This window comes from Equus przewalskii, chromosome 27 (genome assembly GCF_037783145.1).
Source record: "Equus przewalskii isolate Varuska chromosome 27, EquPr2, whole genome shotgun sequence".
Lineage (NCBI taxonomy): Eukaryota > Metazoa > Chordata > Mammalia > Perissodactyla > Equidae > Equus > Equus przewalskii.
In genome coordinates, this window is record NC_091857.1 from 7,103,660 (window position 1) to 7,123,646 (window position 19,987).

Here is a 19,987-nt window from a genome sequence, read left to right on the forward strand (position 1 = left end):
ACGTGTGCAGAGAATATAATTTCATTTCTTCTCAGTCAGAATAGTTCTGACTCAAACACATTTTTCTGCCAGGTTTTTGAAATATTCTATCTTGGCTATTGATGAGATCACCTTCATTCTCTCAGGGTCACATCAGAATGCTATAGATTTATTTAGCATCATGAAAATTGGGTCAAGAACTCTGCTATCTTGTCTGCTTAAGCTTCTACTGACAACTTCATTGTCTCAGCTCTTGGTAGAGCCTGGTGGCTTTCTGCTTCCACACCACATCCGGATCTCAGAACTTCTGTAGGGCTGGGGAATCCTTATGCCTAAGGCTACGCAGCCATTGCCTCTGAAGTTTACTGCCTCCTTTCCATCTCAGTCTCAGAGTGATGAAGTCCTTGATGCCTCCTCAAATCTTATGTGTGGGCTCAAAATTTTAGAAACAAATCCAGGAAGCTGCGCTATAATTCTGGAAAGGGAGCTCAGTGGCTGTGCTATCTGTTAGAATGGAGGAAGATAAGGAAAAGATCAATATAGCAAACACATACACAGACTAGAGAGAGAGAGAAAGAGAGAAGAAGGAAGAGCAGGAGGAGGAGGGGGAGGAAGGGAGGATGGATAGCAGGGAGGGAAGGAGAAAGGCTGAGAGAGATTGAGACCAGGTCCCTGCTCCTTGCACCCTCTCACCAGCTCCACTTGTGTGCACTGTAGGGGCCTTGCAGGGACTGGTCATTTAACAAGACCTCCTTCTGATCTTCATCCTGCGCAGTGGCCTGGAACCACCCCCCATGCTGGGCCCAAGCTTTCCACAGAAGTATGATAGGTTCCTGCAGAGCAAGGTCTTTCAAACTCCCAGTTTCAGCAGCACCTGCAGTGGTGCATGAACAAACTCTGCATGCCCGTCCACCAGCCTCAGCTGGCCTGTGCCCTGGAGTTTTTTTCTTGTGGTCTCTGTGCTCCGGGCCTGGAACTCACTGTGACAACTTCACTCCCTCTGCTCAACAGCTTTGACTCACCTGAGCCCGGGAGGTTTTTTCTTGCTGGGTCAGTAGCTATGAACCAGTTCCCCAGTGAACAGCTCCCCCACTCAGAGGGCTGCAACCACACCTTCCAACCTCACCTCTGATCACATTATCTCTGAAACCTCTTCAAAGTTCGTTCTTCCTTGGGAACTCTTCCCTCAGACATAAGATAACTTTGAGGGTCTCTTTCAATCTTTGTAGTTATTCTCCTATCATGGCTTAACACTTCTTTATATGAAATTTCCCCTGTTTAAATGATTGATTAAACCCAGACTGATACACTAGTCTTTCGAGATGACTCTTCAAAAGCAAAATCCCTGGATGACTAGCCCCCTAGCACTGAAAAGAAATTGTGCAGGTACACTAGCACCTAGAAGAAATATCTCCTCTAAGAATCCAGCCACATTCATATCCTGGGATGTAGTCTGATCACTTCCCTGAGAGAGGGTGTCAGATTGCAGATTCAGACAAAAAGGACATTACAGATAATCCTCCCTCTAGGAGACTTGACAGGTGGTAGAAATACACCTGACTCCAGGAGGCAAGCTGAATGTCATCTTACACATTTCTACATATAAAACACTCAGGTTAGTGTAATACCAATACATATGAAAAGACTAAAGGTAACTCAAAGGAAGTAATAGAGTAGGGGGGGATTTCAGACCTAATGTCATCTATTTTCATTTGTCAATAGAGAAAAAAGTAACAACGTAGTCCATTAACCATAAAAAGTGATGATACAACAAGAATAAGAACTGTATATCATACAAAATATCCTTTTAATAAAAAATATCAGTGTGACCGAAAAACTCTATTTTTAATAATTTATCTTGGTTTCAAAAGCATATTTGCCCTCTAAACATTGAAATTTAAATATTATTCTAGGTAGTAGATAATTATTTTGGGTTAGCATACATAAGTGCATACAGATGTGTACAGATATATTTCTAAATTATTAAAAATGAAAAACTTGGGGTCTGCCCAATGGCATGGTAGTTAAATTTGTCCCCTCTGCTTCGGTAGCCCAGGGTGTGCAGGGTGTAGCCCATACACCACTCATCAATCCATGCTGTGGCAGCATCCCACATACAATATAGAGGAAGATTGGCACAGATATTAGTTAAGGGACAATCTTCCTCAAGCAAAAAAGGAAGGTTGATAACAGATGTTAGCTCAGGACCAATCTTCCTCACCCAAAAAAAAAAAAAAAAAAAGGAAGATTATTTTCTGATTTAAGTGGAAACTGAACCTTGTAGTTAAAACTATTTCCTGCAAATTATCATAAGCTTAATTATAAATTAGGAATTATTTAATCTTATTGAATATTTATTTAGATTCATTTTCATCCAACAATCAATTCCAGATAAATTTGTATAATTTGATGAGAAGAGCGATTTCATTAAAAGTTACATTGAACTAAAATCATAGGACTAAGATAAATCCCCAACTGATTTGGGTTCCAGAAATTGAATATATGTGATAATACAAACACCGATTGAATATGCATAATTAAAAATAAGATGTGCTTAAAAAATTAATGTATATGATATAGCAGAAGAAATACTTAAACTAGGAAAGGAACATAGTTTTTCAGTTCTTGGTGACATTCATTCATATATAAGTAATGTCTTATTTTACATAAATATTGTGTTCACAAAAGTTGAATATCTGGCAGACTAACATGTCAGGAAGCTGTTAGCCATTTGTTTGCTCTTGTTATTTAAAATAAATAACAAAACAATACTATTTTTAACATATGGCATTCTTTGAACTTATGTTTACCCGCATTAACCTAAATTGTCTGTGAGATTTAATTATAGGCCTGATGACAATCCAGTTGAGTGCCACTTAATGTTTTAACTTCAAGAAATAACTGCCAGTTAGACAACATCAGTAAACTCCTATAGGCACAATTCATTTATCTATAAAACATTGACACCATGTAAATCTTATTTGAAGCAGAATGTAAAAATGTATTAATAATGTTAAATTGTATAAATTCAATTTGGACACTTTATCTTAAATGTGTTTTATTTTCTGTTTGGTATTTCAGGTTTCATTTCATTATCATTTATTTAGTTTTATTATCAAGAAAATATGAAATTGACGTAAGAATTCATTTTTCATAGCAAAGTTTAGAGAAGAAAATAAAAAATATATATTTAAAAAGTTTCTTTAGGGGGGCTGGCCCCGTGGCCGAGTGGTTAAGTTCGTGCGCTCCATTGCAGGAGGCCCAGTGTTTCGTTGGTTCGAATCCTGGGCACAGACATGGCACTGCTCATCAAGCCATGCTGAGGCAGCATCCCACATGCCATAACTAGAAGGACCCCACAACGAAGAATATACAACTATGTACCGGGGGGGCTTTGGGGAGAAAAAGGAAAAAAATTAAAAAAAAAAATCTAAAAAAAAAAAAAAGTTTCTTTAGGAAAGCTGTTCCTTGAAAATCCTCAAGTATCTTTAATTACTTCTGCCAAAGGATACTAAAATCTAATCCATAATACGGTATTTTCCAAGAGCTTTTATGAATATATCATGTTGGAAAATAAAGCAGGAAATAAAGTTTCTATAATTATCTTTAAAATTAAGCTATTGAAAATTTAACTCCTAATTACCTCACATTTAAGAATAAAATGAATTTTGAGTACGTAAACTAAAATCTATAGAGTGTCACTTTCACCTAAAGAACCAATGCTGGGAAATGTTCATAGGAATGAAAATCAATTTGTCTATAAAAGAAATTGTTTAGGTTTACCCTTTAAATGTGAAAGTGAGTTATTTTTGAAATTTCCTTTGTTCCAGTAATATAGCTGAAAAATGAATAGAAACGTAGAGACTGTGTTTTAACTACACAACTTAATTCATTTTAAGTATATTTTACTCTGATACATCAGTAGCTCTCAACATGACCACAGAAATTAAGGCATATTTTATATATCAAATAATAAAGGAATACCTCCTTTAAATATTATTTTCCAGAAATAGAAATAGTTTATAAAAACTATTAAGGAGTTTAATAATTTCCTGTTCATTTTGATTCACTTAACACCCAAATTAACTAATATTTATTATCCTGAATTCTTTTCCTCAATTTTTTGAATTGTTTTAAACTGTTTTACTGAAGTATAAGTTATATAAAATTGATTACACCTATTTGAAGGCTATAGTTCACTGTATTTGAACAAACTGGTACATCTATGTAACCACCACCAATATTAAGATAGAACATTTTAGCACCCCAAAATGTTCTCCCGAACTCCTTTTCAGGGTTTTCCTGAACCCCTCCTGAACTCCCGTCATCTCTTCGCTGGCCCAGGCACAAACTGATCCTTTGTTGTTCACTATAGATCGGTTTTGCCTGCTCTAGAATTTCACATCAATTGAATTTCACAATATCTTCTCTTTTGCTCAGCAGAATATACTTGTGATGAATTCATGGTGTTGTGTGTACTGGTAGCTTGTCTCTTTTCATTGTTAAGTAGTTACCACTCCCCTGTTTTTAAAACTATTTTACTGGTTAATGGACATTTCTGTTGGTTCTATTTTTTGGCTATTACGAATAAAATTGCTATAAGCTTTTCTGTAGAAATTTTTTGTAGGTATATGTTTGTGTATATATGTTCTATATATGTTTGTAGATGTATGTTCTCTGATAAATAACTAGGAGTAGAATTTTTGTGTGGTCTGGTAAACCTATCTCTAACTTTAGAAGAAACTGTCAAATACCCGATTTTTGTGGAGATCCAACGTTAGGCAGTCCCAGGCAGCTCAGGGTAGCTTAGAAGAAATACTAGGGATCAATGAAGGCCCCCAAATAAAATTTCCTTACAAAAACCAGAAGTCTATTCCAAGGAAAAAAAAGCCCAATATACAGCTTTTATGGGAGGACTTGTCCCAGCAGCGTGTAGCAGCAGCTGAATCACGTCAGAATCCTGATATTTGGATACAAGTCGTTTGAGCAAATGCTAAGTATCCATTAAGTTAGTTTATGGGCCCACTGCAGGTGTGGGGGAGCCTGATCTAGTATTGCTTCAGACAAGAGAATTATTCATGAGAATAAGGCAGCCTGAACTTCAATACTCACACTGTGTAGCAGTGAAAAACAAAACAATGTAGAACAAGAGACACAAAATAAAATTAAAAACCAGATGCCGTAGTGAGCTAGCTAAACTCTAATGGCCCTCAAGTCCGGCATCTCCAGAGGATACGCCCCTTCAGGTGTTTAGTATACTGCTAGGGTTTTTGGATAGTTTAAGATGAGTGTATGCAAGAAAGAATCTCAAGAGAGAGTTGTCAAATTCTTAACAGGAGTTTTTAAAAAAAGGATATTCGATCTTGCTTGTACTTGGAACTAATGAACATCTTGCAAATGATTGAAATAGAATAATGAAAGACATACAAGAACAACAATCAAGAAAAGATAACATTAGAGCCAGCCCTGATTGCCTAGTGGTTAAAGTTTGGTGGGCTTTGCTTCAGGGGCCAGTGTTCAGGTCCTGAGTGCAGAACCACACCACTCATCTGTCAGTAGCCATGCTGTGATGGTGGCTCACGTAGAAGAACTAGAAAGATTTACAACTAGAATATACAATTATGTACTGGAACTTTGGGGAGGGGAGAAAAAAAAAGGGAGGAAGATCGGCAACAGATGTTAGCTCAGGGCAAAACTTTCCCAGGAATTAAAAAAGAGAAAAGAGAACATTTAGTAGCCAGGAGAGTGGATCTTGAAAGTTCTCATTACAAGAAAAAATTTGTTTTATAACTCTGTATGGTGACAAACGTTAACTGGACTTCTTGTGGTGACCATTTTGCAACAGATACAAATATCAAATTATTACATTGCACACCTGAAACTAATATAATATTATGTCAATTATATATGAATTTTAAAAAGATAATATTTATAGGAAATGTAAAGCATATTGTTTGGTACTGATTATATTTGGGCTTGAATCACTGCCACCTGGTGTGGGCAAATTAGTTAAACCTAGAGAGTTGCCTTTTGATAAGCAAACTGTAACCTTAATATAATGAATCAGAGATTACCTTAAAAGGAACAAAAGATTACAAGCCAACCTTTAGATACAGAAACACTTTGAAAGAAACAAAGATTTATTTCTCCAAGGGGTGGAGCACAAATGGAAACAGAAAAGAAAAAAGTGAGTCATGGGAGACACTTTGGCAGTGTGTCTCTGATATGTCCAGCAAAGAGTAATGCACCCATGTCAACAGTACAGATTGTATTAACCATGTTTCTACCTTCCATCAACTTGATGCTTTAACATCTACCCAACATGCATGAGGTGGACATGCCTTGTTTGGACACCCCGATAACACACATGCCTGTGTCACCTTGCCTTGACATCACGTCTCTCTCCTCACTCCCCTCCCCAGGAAGTGACCTCCTCTTGGGGATGTGCTTTTCAAATACAAACCAACCAACCCAGCATCATGCCCCCACCCATTTCCTTTATTGACTCCCACACTCTGGGCCACTATACTGTACTTGACCTGGTCATCCTAGGGCCTGGTCACACTCAACTAGGGACAACCCCTTTGCCCCAGAGGCCTCTGAAATTATTCAAAGTAGCCAATCCTAAACCTGTCTCAAATTTTCATTCATGTGGAAACCCCGATAAACACTCTTATCCACAGTTCCCCCTACACTCTGCCTGCCACCAACCTCAGCGTTTTCCTATGTGGCCCTATTTAAGTGGCCTGCCCACTCTTTGTGGGTATTGTGAGTAATGGATGTCTTTTCAAAGGCAATTGCCTCTTGATCTGTTGGCCTTACTGTAACTCAAATTTTCTACTAATACACTATACTTTAAAACAATGATATATTTTTATCTCCTGCTCTACCTCAAGGACCATAAAGAACATGAAACCAACTCCCATAATCCAAAGTGTTTTTTCAAATTTGTTCTTAATTTAACTTCTCATTTAGTTTGCTGGTAGTTGGAGAAAGACATAATTAGATTTCTAGTCTTCTAATAGTTTTTTTCTTATATATTAATTTATTAGTTTTAATTTTTTTATTGGCTTGTGTGAATTAAGCTATATCTAAGTCTGCCCACAGGAGACCGATTTATCCTCATAGTTAAGAGCTCATTTTGGCGAAGGGTAATTTGGACAGCGGCAAATTAACAATTACTGCCACCTTGAGGGACCTCAATGGCGACCAGCTACATTTCTCTCGCTTTGCTGCAAGACCCTTTTCTATTCAAACTGTTTCAGAAATAATTGAGATAAAATTGGTATTATTGCTGCCCAGAATAAGCATTCGATATTATGATCATCACCACTATTATTACTGTTGTTATTATGTATGTGAAATTAAGGCATTGATCATATTTGCCTTAATCTTTCTTTACTTCTGATTGGTATATGTGATTACTTACCAAGTAATTTCTGCACAATCAGACTGGATATTGTATTCTATACTATCATTAGCCCTAAATACATAAAGCACTTGTTTTTCCAATATAACTTAAAATGTATTTCTTACATATGAATAGAATGCATATAGATTTGTTTACAAATATTACCCACACAACATCACTGCAAGTAAAAACCAATTAAAGGCAATCTTAGTATTGTGGGCTTCAATATTAAAGAATCACATGGAATCTGGTGATTCTCAGTAGCAGAAAGTATAATATCTGAAATTATTTAGAATGTTTTTCATTGAAAATCTAACCTCTGAAAATCTAAATAAGACAATTTGAATAAGAGTTTTTCAAGCATAAAGATCTGCCAACATTGTAAGATTCATTATATAATTGTATATCATGTCTCTAAAATCACTATATAAATTAAAATGATAAAAATAGAGATTATTAATGAGAAACAGGAATGTAATTTGACCACGAATATTGGCTTATGTTCTTATATTTAACTCATTTAATTTATATATAACTATATTTTAAGTAATGCATACATATTTTGATGACAAAAATATTGGAGCCTCTTACAGGTATAAGTAGTTCATTGTGAGTGTTGTATGTAAAATATTATTGTGCAGATACTAATGTAAAAAGTACACATTTTGAGCTTTTACAATGACATTTCTAATGGTAACATATACATAATTTGTATAATAAACTTTAAATCCGTTCACCCTACTCTGGTTAAGAGGTTAGAAGAGCATGATGCTTTTATTCTGGAATAACATTCTTTAATTGCTTTTTGTTGAATCTATCATTTTATCTTTGTTCATATTTTTTTACCATATCTCCTCAAATTGCTTTTATAGGTACATCGTTTTTTTCCTTAATAAAACCCCTTCAAATTTAAAAAATAATTATTTTTTCAATTGTGGAACATAATATCCTTATCAAAAAAAAATGCATGAAACAAACATCCAGAGTTTAAAACATATATTTATAAATCAAACATCCATTTAACTACCACCCAGATGAAGAAAAAAAAACACATTTTCATAGCCGATGTCCCCTTCTATGAGGCTTACAATATTCAGCTGACTTGGTGCTTGGAAATCAACACTGAAATAACAACTCGTTGGTAAAGCAGTTGTGTCCCCAAAACTGCCTCTCTCATTCCTTCAGGCAGTTGGAATTTTGACTTAATGCAGGAATCTCCACATTTGAAATAGTCAGAATGAAACAAACCTTAATCCCTTTAATGACTCTAAAAACTATATGCACTAGTACCTAAAAGTAGTACAGAGTTAAACTTTCTGTCTTCTCAGGTGATCTAACTTAAAGCCAAAATGGACTCATAATGAAATAAAAATTCACTATGGAAAGAGTATCTCCCTATTTTGAATTAAAAAACCTCACAAGGATATACACAATTTTGACAAAATTAGGATAATGCGCACCACACTGAATGTTGACAAGGATGAGTAAACTGAAAAAAATTTCTTTTGACTGTATAGGATTAGTGCTCCTGCCTCCCAGAAGTAAAAAGCAAAGATGTCATCCTGAGAAACTGGATTAAGTGTTTCTGTTTAAAATAGAACTGCTTTTAAGAATTTGTTTTACTTTAACCCTGATTTTGTCTATGTATTTATATATAAGGAAGTGAAGAAGATTGTCCTTGAGCTAATGTCTGTGCCCATCTTCCTCTACTTTGTATGTGGGAGACCACCACAGCATGGCTTGACGAGTGGTGTAGGTCTCTGCCGGGGATCCAAACCCATCAACCGGTGCTGCCAAAGCAGAGCACACCAAATTTAATCTCTACACCATCGGACTGGCCCCAACTTTAACCCCAATTTTTATAAGAAATCTTGTATTCTAAGTGAATTTCTTCTGATTAAAAAGTAATGACTCTAGTAGATTTGTTTTAATTTGTAGAATTATATTTTTGATTGGAATTCTGTTTATCTGAATCACTTTTAGAATAAGGAAAGAAATAGATAGATGATAAGTATACAAATAGAAAGATAGACACTAAGACATATCTACTTGTCTACCTCTCTGCGTTTCATAATGCTTGGAATGACACATTTCAGAGAATTATCAGTGTCTGTCTATAGCTTTTCCCTTCACTTACACTCTACAATCTTCCTCATAGTAATTACGAAGAAATGTCAAATGCAGAGTGCATATGTAAATCTATCAAATAAAATATCCTAAGCTGTGTATATTTGCATTAGATAGTGTATCAGAATTTTTGCTCTTATCTTTGTGTATTCTTGGTTTAATTAATTATTCGAGCCTCAGTTTCCTCATTTATTGAAGGAGCGTAGTTATATTTATCCATTTAGGGTGGATGCCTGTTTAGAAGAAAAAAATATGTTTCATATAAAAAGTAAGGTTTTTTGGATATATACAGAAAACAAGATATTTTCCCCACTGTTCATTCATTTGTCACTCCATATGCTCCTTTGGATGAAAACAAGGACAGGTAGCATGCCTTATAATAACCCTTAGGTAATTAAAAGCTGTTTGGTTCCTTGAGTCTTAAAAACAAAACCAAAACACTAGTTCAATAGTTAATATATCTATCCAAAAAATAATTAAGACTTTAATGTTCATTATAAGTAAAGTTTCTCTCCTTCCTCTACTTAGGCTACTCCAAGTGAGTTGCCTACTATGGGGAAAGGACACATGGCTGCTTTCTCTCTATTTTCCTACCTTGCATTTCCACTAATTCTGGGATGATTCAGGTGCCATTACTATTGAAGTGGAGAAAGAATGATAACTTAAGGTGCGAGGAGGTCTATACTTGATTAGCAATATTGTGAGATGGCACTGACATTCCTTGTGTTTGTCAGATGGTTTTTGTTTTCTTGTGAGGAACATCATGAGTCGTCCTCTCATCACTAGAGGTCTCCCACAAGCTGTTCCATCAATTCAGAATGGATCTCCTCTGGCTGGCCACATAGATCTCTTTCACACCTGGAAGTCAAAAAGACTACACTCCTGTTGGGTCACATCTTTCCCGAGATTAGTCCTCTTGGAGGTCATATAGGATAATCCCAGGGCACTTCTATTTCATACACATTGCTCACATATGGTACATGGAAAACATTAATACATTCTTACCCAAACAAGCTCTTGGTGAACATGCCATCTCAAATGCTTTGTCTCAAAAAAGGTATGCAGCCACATGTATACAGTGTTTAGATTTGTTAGGCATGTCCAACATCAGCCTACGAGTCCCCCAAGATCCAGGAAGCATATGTCAAACTCACTGAGTGATTTTTTTGAAGCTCCTTCCCCAAGCTTGAGATAAGGGTGAAGAATTCCTAATACTTTTCAAGAGTTTGCTAAGTACGTATGTATTGGTTTGGTGACCCTTAGCCTCCTATCAAAATTAAGTGTCTAAAAGACTAAGTCATGTGATATGAGAGAAGAAATATTTTGGGGTTCAGTGAAACTTTTTACCCTTTTACACTTTTAGTTTGGTAAATCTCCCACTTCACTTTAATACGCTAATGTTAATATGCCATTGTGCTAATAGTTACCCTCTCTGTCTTGGGGTCTCTGGTAAAAATATAACTAAAATAGTGCTATCTTAAACACTCGGTAAAAGAAAAAGTTCCGAGTTGGGTGTATAGCACGTAATAAATATTTAGAAATTAATAATAGCTTTTCCCCGTACAATTAAAATGATATATACTATAATTTTACACAAAAGATGTCTAAGGGAATCAAATTCGGGAAAAGAGTTTCAGGGAAAGGGCAAGAATTTTTATTTTGCCCCTTCATTGGAATGGTAAAAACACATTTTACTGCATTTAAATAGACATTTCACTCTAGAAGAACACAGTAGTTTTCCTATGAGGTTGAGTTACATAGAGTCCCAGAAAACAGAAAATAAATCAAGTTCTGTTTCTTAGAGTGATAAACACACAAACATTATGTATCTCGGTTCTGTATACTTAGTAGTTTTGCGCTGTTTTTTAAAAATTGGTTTGAGTTATTAACATGACTCTAAGTTACCATAATACTGATTATATATATATATATATATATTTAAGTTTCTCAAGTTATTTACATAGTTTTGTTAAAACTATAAAAGTACTCAGTATTTAAGAGCACTTTAACACTAAAAAAATAAGTTTTTCAAATCATCATTATTACATAAAATGGAAAATCTATTAGATAGCTCGTTAGCAGTACAGGACTACTTTAATGAATGAATTTCTGAAGGCAAGTCATTTTCCATGGTAAAGACTTTAATTCAATTGAAAACATGGTCTTGAAAACAAATTTGGTAACCTTTTTAAGGAAAGAAGAAGAAAATATATAGGGAGAAAAAACACAGAAGCTGCCCAGGTAGACTAAATTTTACAATAGAAAAATTGTCGTCTCCAAATATTACATAACACCCATTAGAATCGTAACTCTATACAAAACGGGAAATTCATAAGACCCTTATGAGACTATAAAGTGAAATTAGACATCCAGTTAACCCATATAGAAATATAAATGTCTTCTTTACAAAATTTGAAATTGATACACTCCTAGATAGGAAGATTATATCTGTACAAAACTAAGCAAGCAGATTCCAATAAAATGTAAATGTAAAATGGATACATACTAATATTTAGTTGTACTTAACAGGTCTACCTGAAAAGTTTCATAGCCCATTAAAATAATGAAATATTTAATAAGATACTGGTGTTGAGACATCTTTAATAAGAAGAGAACTATATAGTAGGCAAATCACCTTCACAATTCTCTTGTGTAGTAGTATTTTGATATGTAAAATTGCGTGTATCTGTGTAGGTTTATATTATATTACAACATGTAAATAATGAACATATAATTAGTTCATTAATTTACTAATAATTTTAATGAGTGAATAGTAATCCATCATATACAATTGATTTTTATCAAAAGTAATATAATCAAAGCCATTGTAAATAATGATAGAAATAAAACATCCATTCATTTCTCATTTTATTCTCATAGAAGTGATTACTATAAATGAGAGAATTACTGTGTCATAGAATATAAAGCATTAAAGGTAACTGACCAGTACTGCCAATTTGATTTTTAGAAAGGCTATACAGATCTAAATTGCCAACAAAAATGACAGTAGGCATTGTGTTATACCACATGACCATCATAAGTGTATGAAATTTAACATGTGCATTAAACAAATGAGAATTTTATTAGCTATTTAAATTGCTTCTACAAAGTATCATGTGCCCATTTCTGTGCTTGATCGTACAATTTTTGTTATTGATTTATCATTGGTTTTTAAGAATGTTTAAACTTTGTTATAATTGCTGAAAAATTAGAGAATGCTTTTAATATGATTTTCAGATTTATAATTTAGAAAAGAATTAGCCATAAAATTTAATAAATAAGAACAAAGAAAATGGCATTTAAAAAATGAGTATGAATTAAATGATTAGTTCCTTTATGATAGCAATAAACAGACATCATTAAAAATAATTCCCTTCACAATAGCAATAACAACAAAAATAAAATAAAATTAATATGTGCTAATAAATGAGCAAGAATTACCAGACTCATATGAGGAAAATTGGAAAAGTGGTCACAATTATATTTCTAACTATTTTAGAAAATTTAAGCATAAAGAAAAGAATAATAGACCCCCTTCATACTCAATACCTATTTGCACCTGTACCTCATTCAAAAACTTCAATTTGTTCTGAAGATCCCTGTTAAATTAAAAGCTACTAAATGCACAAAAAAATTAATTAAATTGGAAAAAGTCTGATGAGTACTATCCCAACTATGATATCCAAACAATATCACAGATTGAAAAGTATAACAAGCAATATACATGTTTAAGCAACAATTGGAAAGTAAATTAAAATACTTTGTAGATAAAACATAATGTAGTAAAAGTTCATCTTACTCACCAAAAGAAGAAAAGAAAACTAGACAATGGGTGATAGTGAGCAGAGAAAAGTTACGAACAATCATTATTTAAAAGATGCATTATTTATTACATACCATTATCTATATTGATTTTTTAGCCCAAAGGGGATTCATAGTTATTTTGTACTTAAAATAAAGTTAAAAATAAAGTTTAGAAAAACTACCCTTAGGGCAAAATAAATGCTGAACAATAAGAACACTTGTAATGCATGGGAATGGTACACATGGAAAATAGACTGGAAAGTCATGGAAGATGCCATCTGTCCATCCCATTCAATAGGTGCACGTAAGCAAAGCAGAACATTTTGTGTTCATGCTAACATGGTGCACAATTCAGATTTGTTCCATGTGATATTCTCTGACAAGAAACTGCTATGTTGAGTAAATTGAAGTGCATGTCTTTTCCTGAAGCCAAACCAGTGAAATACGACTCCTTTAGTTTAGTGTGTTTTGGTAGTAAAAATTATATCAGTCAAGAAATGAAAATAAAAAGAACTCCTGTCCAATGGTAGAAGTAAGTGTGTTATGTCTTCTTCATTGAATGTCCTATTTATCATTGTATAATGCCCATCTTTATCTCTTGTTGTCTTTTTTGGCTTGAAGTCTATTTTGTCTGGTAGAAGTATGGCTACACTCGCTTTACTTTGGTTGTCATTTGCTTGGCGTATCATCTTCCATCCCTTCATTCTGAGCCTGTTTGTCTTTAGAGATGAGATGTGTCCCCTGGAGGCAGCAAAATATTGTTGGGTCTTGTTTTTTAATGCATCCAGCCACTCTGTGTCTTTGGATTGGTGAATTCAATCCACTTACATTTAAAATGATTATTGATATATGAGGGTTTAATACTGCCATGTTATCCGTCGTTTTCTAGTTGTTCCACATTTCCATTATTTTTTCTCCTTTGTATTTCTGTCTGCCATTTCAGTTTGGTTGTTTTCTGTGATGCGTTTCTCAGTTTCTCTTTTTTTGTTTTTTAACTCTGTCCTGATTTTTTCCTTTGTGGTTACCATGAGGTTTGTATAAAAGATCTCATAGATGAGATAGCCCTTTTTCTGTTGATAGCATCTTATCTCCAATATCCTATGCAGCTTCCATCCTTTTCCTGTTCTCCTCCTATATTTTTGTTGTCACAAATGATCCCTTTTTGTGTTGTTTGTTACGAAATTGAAGTGGTTATACTTATTTTTGGTGCTTTCTTTCCCTTGAGGCTTTATGTTACAACTAAGCATTTATTGACTTGTTCTGATACATAGTTGCAATTATCTGATTCTATCTGTCTATTTGTCACCTTGTTCAAAACTTTGCATACATTTTCTACCTTTTTTTTCAGGTAGAAGTGTTCCTTTCAACATTTTTTGTAAGGCAGATCTGGTGGCCATGAACCTCCTCAGCTTTTGTTTGTCTGGGAAAGCCTTTATTTCGCCTTCATATCTGAAGAACTTTGCTGGATAGAGTATTCTTGGCTTATAGATTTTATCTTTCAATATTTGGCATAAATTGTTCCATTCTCTCCTAGCTGACACAGTTTCTGCTGAGAAATCCACTGATAGCCTGATAGGGACTCCTTTGTAAGTTATTCTCTTCTCTCTGTCTGCTCTTAATATTCTGTCTTTGTCACTGACTTTTGACACTTTTAATATAATATGCCTTGGAGGTCTTTTTGCTTTGAGATAATTAGGAGTTCTATTAACTTCATAGATTTGTATATCCGTTCCTTCCCCAGGTTTGGGAAGTTCTCAGGTATTATTTTTTTAAATAAACTCTCTGTTCCTTTCTCCTTCTATTCTTTCTGGAATATCCATTATTCTTATGTTACATTTCCTAAATGAGTCAGATATTTCTCATAGAATTTCTTCTTTTTTAAAAAAATCTTAGTTTTCTCTCCTTTTTAACCAAGATCTCTGTCAGCAGATTTGCTTTCCCCTGAGGCCTCTCTCCTTGGGTTGCAGGTGGCCACCTTCTTTCTGTGTTCTCATGTGGTCTTTCCCCTTTGTATATGTATTCCTGGTGTTTCTCCATGTTGCAATCACTCCTTATAAGGACAACAATCAGTTCAGATAAGGGCACATCCTACTGGACTCATTTTAACTGAATCACCCCTTTAAAGGCCCTATCTCCAAGTACAGTCACATTCTGAGCTACTGAGGGTTGGGACTTCAACATATGAATTTTGAGGGTGACACAATTCAGTCAATAACTCTGCATAAACAACAAAAAAGCACCACAATATCATATCGATATGTTGTGACGTGCCATCAAGTCAGCTCCAACTCCTGGTGACACTGTAAATGAGTGATTTCCACAATGTCCCATCCTCAACAACCCCACTCAGCTTCTGTAGACTCAAGCCTATGTCTTCCTTTATGGAGTCAATCCATCTCATATTTGGTTTTCCTATTTTCCTGCTGCATTTTACTGTTTACCTTGGTTCATGCTCCTCATGTTCCACGTTCCAATTGTGTGTGTTGTATAGCATCAGGCTCTCCTTTCACCTTTGTGACTTCTTCCCTAGACATCCTTCTGGCTTTAGACTAGTTATGACATTATCAACAGTGCTATTCATACTTGTTCTTTGCTCCTACCTAGTAACTGTTTACACGTCTTCTGACCTGGGGGTTTTATCTCCCAGCAGTATCTCATATTTCACTTTGAACTGTATCGTCATTGGGTTCTCAAGGTAAAACAGTTTAAAAGAAAGAGAAAAAAATGGAAAATAGAGCAGTAGTTTATTCATTGCCTTCTGCTACATGGTATGTGGGTCCAAACCACATGTGCTTGGGCCCATAGCATTGCAATCACCAAATACCTATGAAATATAAGTGCCCTATGGGTATCATCTCAATAAACACAGAAAAAGATATATGCCAAAATTCAACTTCCACTCTTCATAAAACCTCTCAGCAAATTAAGATAGAAGGAAATTCCTTAACCTATGAAAACCTACAGCTAATATCAAGAACATGACTAGCATGTTTACTCTTCTTAGTTCTATTATTACATTGTACTAGAAGTTCTAGATAGGGCAATGAGGAAAGAAAAGGAAATAAAATATACCCAGATTAAAAACAACGTAAAACTGTCCTTATTCACAAATGACATAATTATCTACACAGAAAACCACTGAAATCTGTATAAAAGCTAGTAGAGTAAGTGCATTTAACAAGGTGAAATGTCAGTCTTCAACAAAGTATGCTGGAATATTTGGTTATCCATATGCAAAAAAGTAAACTTGGATCCCTACTTCACAACATACACAAGAATTAACTCAAAATATCATAGACCCAAATACAAAACTAAAACTAACAATTTCTAGAAGTAAACTTAAGAGAAAATCTTTGTGATCCTGGCTGACACATAGATTTATTTTTTAATATTTATTTATTTATTTTTTTTGAGGAAGATTCACCCTCAGCTAACATCCACTGCCAATCTTCCTCTTTTTCTATGTCAGCACTCGCCACTGCATGGCCACTGACAGACAAGTGGTTGTAGGTCCACGACCAGGAAATGAACCTGGGCTGCCAAATTAGAGCACACTGAACTTAACCACTAAGCCACCAGTGCTGGCTCAGCACAGATTTATTTTAGTTACGATACTAAATGCATTATTCATTAAAAAAATTATTAAAGTGGACCTCATCAAATTAAAAACTGCTATTTGAAAGACACTGTTAAGACTTTATAAAGATAAACCACACGTTGGGAGAAAATATTTGCAAAAAACATATCTGAAGATGGACTTCAATTCAGAATATAAGAAGTATACTCCAAACTTAATAAGAAGAAAACAAAGACTCCAATAAAAATAGGACCGAAAGATCTGACCAGTCTTCTGATTTTACTACACAAGATTGACAGATGGCAAATAAGTATATGAAAAGAAGCTCAATACCATCAGTTATTAGGGAAGTGGGAAATTAATTCATAATATAATGCTACTACAGATCTATTAGAATGGCTAAAATTTAAGAAGATTGACTACATCTAGTGTCAGGTATGATGTGGAGGAATTGAAACTCTTATACACAATAGTAGGAATGTCAAATAGTGTAACAACTCTGAAAAATTGTTTGGTGGTATCTTAAAAGTTATACACTTACCCATCATATAATCCATCAGTCCACTCCTAGGTATTACTCAATGGAATTGAAGGTATATGTCCATGCAGAAACTTTAACATGAATGATCATAACAGCTTTATTTGCAAAATCTGGAAAAAAAAAATCAGTATTCCTTCTTCAAGTAAATGAATAAACAAAATGTGGTGAATCTATAGAATGTATTACTACTCATAAATAAAAAGTAATGAACTATTAATACATACTGAAATGTGGAAGAATTTCAAAATATTTTTTATTCTATTTATATAAAATTCTAATATATACTGATAAAAATCTTATCAGTGGTTTCCTGGAGGGGCTGTGTGCTGTAGCCTCAGGTGTTCCCAAAAAGTAGAAAGGAATAGAAAAGACTGGGAGAGAATTGCTACTGGCTGGATGCTTCTTCTCATGAGTCAGCCTAGGGTTAGTTTTTTGCTTTCTTTTCCATCAGCACTGCACAAGAATAGAAACAGCTTTCACTACTGCTTGAATTGCCGCTGCTTCTATGACCTTTAAACCTCACCTAACCACAAAGAATTTGGCAAGTGTAATCCAAATAAGCCATAAAACAAAACAAGCTTAAGAACTTAAAGGGACATGGTAACTGGAGAATGGAATAGACTAAGCTAAGTGTAAAAGGGTTGGAATGGTGTATCATTATCATGACTGTTGATTTAACCCCAGGATCAAAACAATCCATAAAGGAAATTGAGAATACATGTTGATATAATTTAAATATCTTTAAGATAAGAGTCCTGGCCAAAAAGGAGAAATAAGAAAATAATTCAATTCAATTAAGAAATATTTTGTTTTAAAATTATTTTTTAAATAATACTACAAGATGAAAGTTGAGGAAGTGGTCATGGGGAATAGATAAAACAGGAATGGCAGAATATTGATTATTGTTGAAATTGAGTGATGCTTAAATAATTTTTAATATAATATTCACATTAAGCATTTTAAAAATAAATAAACTGGTAATTAAAGAGTTAAGTGAAGGAATTAGTTATGATTTGGGAGTGAGGTTTTGGGTAAAACAGGTAATGACGCAACTTGAACTCAGACAGTAGCCTTTGAAACCAATTCTTTTTAAAGATATCTACTTGAGATGCTCATGCTCATTTAGAAAAACTTAGAATAACTGTGAAAATATCTATTTTTTAGGCCTAACACATGCATCTCAGTTATCTGGCCAGTTAGCTGATTAACAAACATTACTTTGTTTAGATGACAATCTCTACCCTCCTGAAGTGATCAAGCTCTTTACATAGGTACTTTTAATCCCATAAAGCTTTTTTGTTGAATACTAGTATAACAAAATAAATCTTGTGAGCAATTTTGTATTAAATTTCAGAGGAATCTGTTTAAATTTGTCATATAACATATTAGTAACTTAGTAAGTTTAGAGGAGCCAGCCTAATGGTGCAGTGGTTAAGATTCCGCGCTCTCACCATTGCAATGCTGGTTCATTTCCCAGTCAGGGAACCACACCACTCATCTGTCAGTTGTCGTTCTACGGTGGTTGCATCTTGCTGTGATCCTGAAAGCTATGCCACTGGTATTTCAAATACCAGCAGGGCCTCCCATGGTGGACAGGTTTCATCAGAGCTTCCAGACTAAGACAGACTAGGAAGAAGGACTGGCCAACCACTGATGAAAAAAATTGGCCATGAAAATCTAATGAATACAGCACAGCATTGTCTGACATAGTGCTGGAAGGTGACAGGATGATGCAAAAAGACGGGACAGTTCTGCTCTACTGTACACAGTGTCGCTAGGAGTCAGAATCGACACGATGGCACGAACAACAGCAAATTTAGAGGATCTGATATGTTAGGCTTCAGATTTGAATGTAAAATGTGGAATTGTGTAATTTTTTCTTTAATATTTGAATTTGGAATGCATAAGATAATTTACTTGAATTAGTCTGTAAATAGTATTGGACCATTTAAGCAAACTTTAAATTTACTGTATTTATAAATTTTATTATTTTTAAGAGATGTTTAATCACTACCAAATTTTCTTACTACGTCATATACAAAATTGAAATGTTTGAAAGATTATTTAACATATTAAATTTTAAAGTTTGAACTATTGGAAGAAATTCAAGTTGTAAATTGAAAATGATTATGTAAGGGAATTTAATCTGCCCAACTTGAGGTAAGCAAACATGAGTAAAACAAAATATGTTTTCATTATTAGATTAATAAATGTAATAATTATAATAAATGTAATTATTTATAATTTTAAGCTGTTTCAATTCTTAAGAATACTAGATTCTAGATTTATTGTTTTAATAAATTAATACTAATTTAAAACTTGAATATCTTTAATTAATTCTAATCTGCTCAATATGTTAAACTAAGATTTAAAAAATCTCACAACAAAATTTGCCACAGACTACATGAAAAACAGTGAATCTCCAAAAGGAGAAAAAAAAATATGTTTTTTAAAAGAAATCAATAACAAATTGGTGTAGGACCAAGCAATTTCTAGATCAAGAAATGTTTCATTAAACCAGGAAAAAGAGTCAAGCAGAAGGGAGATG

The 19,987-nt window shown here is 34.2% G+C and overlaps 1 long non-coding RNA gene across 6 annotated transcripts in view; it reads right to left on the reverse strand.

Annotated features, from left to right (window-relative positions):
- Positions 1 to 19,987, reverse strand: part of LOC139079832 (uncharacterized) — a 280,199-nt gene that overhangs the window by 43,981 nt on the left and 216,231 nt on the right. For all 6 annotated transcript variants that reach the window (XR_011533777.1, XR_011533778.1, XR_011533779.1 and 3 more), the window contains one exon: positions 17,440 to 17,549. This is a non-coding gene — a long non-coding RNA (uncharacterized lncRNA). The remainder of the gene's footprint in view (positions 1 to 17,439; positions 17,550 to 19,987) is intronic.